The 6505-nt window shown below is 31.0% G+C and overlaps 1 long non-coding RNA gene across 1 annotated transcript; it reads right to left on the bottom strand.

The window, feature by feature from the left end:
- Nucleotides 1-1705: 1705 nt before the first annotated feature.
- On the bottom strand, nucleotides 1706-2531 carry LOC107888710 (uncharacterized). The gene is made up of 2 exons (XR_001681456.2): nucleotides 2239-2531; nucleotides 1706-1943 (listed from the first exon to the last, which is right to left on the bottom strand). It is a non-coding gene; the product is annotated as an uncharacterized lncRNA (long non-coding RNA).
- Between the last annotated feature and the right edge of the window lie 3974 nt (nucleotides 2532-6505).

Genomic DNA, 6505 nt, shown 5'->3' with positions numbered 1-6505 from the left:
TATGAATATTAGGCCAAACATGGGTACCTTGAAATTTTGAATATTTTGTGTTTTGTGCAATAGGGACAAAATTGTAAAAATTGTAAATGTCAGGGGTAAAATGGTAATTCACCCATTTATGTGTTTTTGGCCTAAATTTAATGAAAATAGGTTTTAATGAGCTTAATTTGAATATGTTTAGATCAAGAACCAAAGAAATTAGATTTGGGATCGGGGAAAAATGAAAGTTGTCGACTAGCAGCCCTATCTCCTTTTATAACGTCCGAGGTAAGTCCATAAGCAAATAGATGTGTTTAATTGTAGTTAAATGCTAAAAATATATGCTGGTAGTTAAAATATGAATTTATACATGCTTTTTTTGAATGTGAATAAGCTTGGTAATCATGTCCAAGCATTCGTTCGACTGAGTTACAATGTCCGAAAGCCTCGTATGAACCTTAGGAATAGTTAGGATACATATGTCATGACATAGGATTCCGATATATGTGTGCGAGTAAGACCATGGCATCGATATGTGATTCCGATATGTGTTTACGAGTAAGACCTTGTCTGGGACAATGGCATCGATATGTGACTACGTGTAAGACCACGTCTGGGACGTTGGCTTTGTACAACTTGCGTGTTTATCCAAGTGTCCTATCCAATTCTGAATGGTTCATCGGGAAAACGTAAATCATGATCGAATGTGTAAATAAGCTAAAAGGCCAGGTATGGTTTAGCTTATTAGCTATTGGTAATAAGGTATGTGTGAGACTTGAAAGTTAATAAGTTTTATGTGATGCAAAGGATAAATATATATATGAATTAAGCAAGTATATTCGGTTTGAACAAATGGTATGAATATTATGGAATTAATTTTGTATATGTATATATATATGTGATCATATATGTGTTCGGCCATACAAGTAGTATATGTACATGATATTATAGTTGGATTCTTGAGTTTATGTGAATAAGAAAATATTTGTTTGATTGTATAATGATATTTTATCTTAGAAAGTTGATTGACATTCGGTTAATATGATTGTGGAAGCATTCGGCCATGGTAGAATTATGCATGAAAATGTAATTATTTATTTCACTTCTAAGTTCGAAGTTAAATTCGGCAATGTTAATATAATTCGGTTAAACTCAAAATGAATCGAATATATCTTGAAATTGTTTATTTGCTTTTGACTTACTAAGCTATGTAGCTTACTTTGTGTATTCATGTTACTTTGTTTTATAGATTTTGATTTCAAGTTACAAGCTCGGGGATCGTCAGCAAAGTTTATCACACTATCTACAGCTTCGGTACTTAAATATTTGAATTTGACTTATGGCATGTATAGGCTGGATCATATTTTGAAAATGCCGAAAGTTGGTTATGTACATAAGCCATGCGAAAATGGCTAAATTATTATATTAGTGTTCGGTTATGATAGGTAAGGTTTATATTAAACTTGATTACTAGGTTGCGTGCCTTGAATGCAAGGTATATGTGATGAGCACTAGATGTTTTGAAAATGGCTTGCGTATTATGTTAAACTTCGTCTTGTAAATTCCTAGTCAAATGTTTAATGAACTTGTCTATTGGTAATTAATGATGGAAGTTTGGATACGTACGTGATTTTTAAGCAGCAAGATTCGGCTATGAAAGAGTATTGGTATAATGTGTGTAATGGGCCAATTTAGCCCGGGCCCAGATAAACACAAAACCAAAAAATAATAAACAAAAATATATTAACAGTCCAATAAAAGTCCATCAGTCCAAGTTACATAACCTAATTTCAAACCCAAATACAGGCCCGATAGGCCCAAAATTTTTTACAACTTTGGAACCCTAGGTCTCTCTCTTCGCGCCGCCGCCCTCAGTCGCCGTACAGCCCCAACGCCGCTCATGCCTCCATGTCAACAGCCCTTGCACGCCAGTACAGCTTCGTACACATGCCACGCATCTGTACCTGCGAAAAGAAACAAAAGACAGCAACGAGAATGGCAGCTAATAGGAAATTATTTTGTATTTTTCTCTTTTGGGTTTTCTTTCCGGCTATAAATCCAATGATTCAATCTTTGTAATGGTTACTGACGAAGGCAACAAAAAACGAATACGAAAAAGAGAATACAAAAACAATACAAAGCAAAGAAGGTGATTTTTTTCGAACGCCTTGTGCTCTTTCTTTTTTTTTTCGCATCTGTTTCATTTTCCTTTCGTGTTTCATATGTTTTCTGCATAATATAATAAAAAAGGAAGCATACCTTCAAACGAGCCATCGGGGACCATCTCTTCTTTGTCGAAATCGAAGCTTGAGATGGGTTTTCGGGCTAAAAATCTTACCTTTCGAGGTGAGGCTTAGAGTAGGAGAATGAAACGACTCTATGGGGAGCCACCGTCCATCAATTTCAATGGTGGAATGGGGCAGTCGAATGGTCAAATGGGGGGATGGGAAAACCCTAAAATTTGCTGTGTTGAAACCTTAAGAATTGGGTCTGCTACTTATGGTGAAAAAAAAAGGGGAATAGTAAGCTGCCATTCAATGGCTTTTAGTTTCAAATATTAAGCAAAACGGTACCGTGTAAGAAGGGTGGGGGGAGCCTTTTGCGCCTAAAATGGTCTATTTATGAAACAAGTCCTTCCCCTTTCGCATAGCCCTCAATTTGTGTCCAATTTGCCTACCTTGTGTTTTAAAATTAGCCCTGTAATTTGCGCGTGTTTGCGTTTTGGTCCGTGTCTCTACTCTGCATTTTAGAACTTGGGTTATTTCCAATTCTAGTCCTTTTACATTGATGCGCATCACACGTTGGCCCTCTTTTGATTATTTTATTTATAAATTAGCCCATTCATTTTAATTGTATTTTAATTGCGTCCATTTGATTTACATGGTCTATCATTTTTTTTCCTATCAACTTAATACTTTCTATACAAGTATATACATACCTTTTTTGAATTAACTTGATAATATTACCCCCTGTTTTTATAAAGTCTTTATTTTAAAGTTTTCTTTTATCATATTGTTTTAAAAAAAATTATATATTACTTCGTTTTATTCATATAATATTGTGCATATATAGTTCTTGGCAAGACTAGTTTTTTTATTCTATATATTATTAATTCTACGTTACTTTTACATACATAATTCCTTTTAAACCTACTTGTATATTTGTGTTCGTATTTTTTTAGCCCATCATGTATATAATTTATTTCTCAAGAACACATCTTATTATATATATATATTTAGAACCTTTCACGTTTTACATAAGATTTAAATTGTCTTTCACCATATGTACATGTTTAAGTTCTAGCCATTTTTCCATATTAATTTAAAATTTGTCGTATTCTTCACTTTTAAATTATTTTATTATTAATCTAAGGTTTTCATATATTATTTATTTTAGATATATACTATTTGTTTTGTGTTGTTACATATTTTCTAATTTAAAACTTGATGTATCCTTAAAATCGTTTTATCATTCTTTTTTTAAAAAAAGTTTTCATTTATTTTTATATACATATTTATATTTTATCCTCATATTCGATCCTTTTATATATATATATGGTGTATATGTCATTTAAATTATTTTTCTTTTTTTATATGTATATGGTCATTTTTAACTAGATACTCCTAAAAAAAACATACTTTGTACATATGACCATATTTTTTTTATATATATTAAATTTAACTTATTTCGTATATATATTATTAACCCTATATAATTTTATACATATGATTTCTCAAATTTTTTCTTGTATTTCATTATATAGTCCTACGTAACATATCTTCTAAGTAATCATTATTTATATATGTATATTTATTGATACTTACATTTGATCTATATATTATTAAATCCATGTGTTTCATACATATAGTCTTCTTTACATATATATATAAGCATGTTCTTAAGTCCATTATACAATTTGTTATAAAAGTAATTTAAGCTTGTAGGTATTTCTATGCTTTTACAAATAATTATTTTTAAAAGTCATTTATGTATATATGTTTTATAAATCTATTTAGTGTATTATAACTTGTCACATATCTTTATTACTCTTCATATTATATTCATTATTATCATGTACATTGTCATTTTTTTAAATGCATTTGTGTCTAAAACATTTTACATGCAATTTGATTCAAATTTCCACTCTATAATATCTATTTCAATAATTATATATCCTTACTTTTTATGCAAATTGGTCAACCTATATATTATGTGTTCATTTATTCGTCACTATTTTAAAATCATTTTATACCACATTGGCTTCTAATTACTATGTTGTTCCTCTTTTTACATCTTGCGTTAATTATTTTATATCATGCTATGTACGTCATTTTGGCACATTTTTATGTATTATTTTGTGGTGTTGTATTGTTGTACTATTATTTTCTTTATTGTATTGTATATAAATTATTTCCCATGCATGTTATCGTTGCATTATTTATTTGTTCATTATTTTATATTGCCATGTTAATTATTCTCCATGCATGATTGAGATTGAGCTATATTTCCAAGCTAATTGTGCTTAGTTGTAAGTGTTTGTTAGTTGGTCAAATAAATCGTATTGCTTCCACTCTTCTATTGTTGTATTTTATGCGTACATCTATTACCTCATATCATTGTTTTCCACTTGGTTTTTGAGATGCGGTTCTATAAAATCCAAATTTTTACGATTAATTTCGTCTTATTTCGAGTCAAATTAATACGTTTTAAGCTAGCTTTATAATCATTCATTCAAAAATTCTTTAAAACAAAGACGAGATTTGATATTTGACAATTCGCGGAATCGTGCCCTAACGTGTTGGGTTGTAATTTCGCGTTTGCTCAAAATAATCGAATATCACTTCAAAATTTCACTCATGTATTTTAAAATCCCTTAAACGAAGGCGATACGCAATATTTGGCAATTCGTGGAATCGTGCCCTAACGTGTTGGGTTGCAATTTCGATTGTTTAAAATAATCAAATATCCTTTCAAAATTTCACTCAGGTCTTCTAAAAATCCTTTAAAACGAAGGTAATACTCGGTGTTTGACAATTCGAGAATCATGCCTTATCGTGCTGGGTTGTGATTTCTCGTTTGTCTAAAACAATTGAATATTCCTTTAGGTTTACATTCATGTTTATCAAAAACCTTAAAAACAAAGATGATGTTCAATGTTTGGTGATTTGAGAATCGTGCCCTATCGTGCTGGGTTGCACTTTTTTATTGGTCCAAAACAATTGAAGATCCCTTCGGAACTTCACTCACATTTTCTAAAATCTTTCAAAATGAAGAAGATGTTCGATGTTTGGCGATTTGAGAATCGAGCCCTATCGTGCTAGGTTGCACTTTTTCATTTGCCCAAAATAATCGAATATCTCCTTGGAATTTCACACGTATTTTATAAGGAAAGGCAATGATCAATGTTTGGAAATTCGAGGAATCGTACCCTACTGTGCTGGTTTCAGTTTTTCGTTGGACTAAATAGTTGAGCATCCTTTTGTAATTCTCGAATTATAAATGTTCGGACATCGAAACAAGAAGATTTTGGCAACCAACTCGGGTTACTCAAACTTTATAAAAAAGAACCACATTTCAAAAACTTTTTAATTTTAGACATAAGGACAGTATTTAATCGATTCGGTACCAATTTTGGGCGTAGTGAGGGTGCTAATCCTTCCTCATGCGTAACTGACTCCCGAACCCATTTTCTCAAAAGTTCTAGACCAAAATCGTTGTTTTAATAAACCAAAAATGTTTTATTAAACTAACCTCATTTTTAGGTGATCCGATCACACCAAAACAAAAGGTCGGTGGTGACTCCACATTTATATTTTTAAAAAGTCGATTCCCCCGCTTTTTTCATTTAAATAATAAAATTTTAAATATAAAGGGGTGGTTTCGACAATGTGTGTTTGGTATGTTTATTATCACGTGATGGAAAGTGTAAAATGCGGTATTGTTTCAATGATGGGTGATTATGTTCTAGCTTGGTTAGTTTGATTATTAAGTGATAAATAATGTATGTGGTTTATGATTAATCTAGTCGACTATTTGATATGTGTTTGATGCTTTAATGTTAAGTATGGCCTTGGCTTTTGGGTAAATGCGCACCTTGCATGCATATATGATGATTAAGTTATATATATGTTTAGTTTTATATTGAGTCTATATCAAGGGCGTAATCATAATATATAAGATTTTTCTTGATGTTATATATACTCGGACATCTAGTTTATTATGAATGACATTGGATTAATATAAATTTTGAAATTAGTAGGCAAAGAGAAAGGTAAATGCATGATACAAATTTTGATGCTCATTTATGCATTAAGTTAAGACATGCGTACATGACATTTGGATTTGTTATATTAATAAAGTTTTTATGTGCCTTGTAAATGTGTAAAGTGTTCATATTTATGGGTGCTTATTACCTGTGTACATATGGTTATAGGAACTTGTTAAATAAGTGTAAGTAATGAATGTGTATAATGAGATAAAAATATATATACATGTTAGCCGATTAGACCAAGCAATGAAGTGAGTT

The sequence above is a fragment of the Gossypium hirsutum genome, chromosome A09 (genome assembly GCF_007990345.1).
Source record: "Gossypium hirsutum isolate 1008001.06 chromosome A09, Gossypium_hirsutum_v2.1, whole genome shotgun sequence".
NCBI lineage: Eukaryota > Viridiplantae > Streptophyta > Magnoliopsida > Malvales > Malvaceae > Gossypium > Gossypium hirsutum.
Note: the sequence above shows the minus strand (reverse complement) of the source record. Positions and strands in the feature narration are given on the sequence as shown.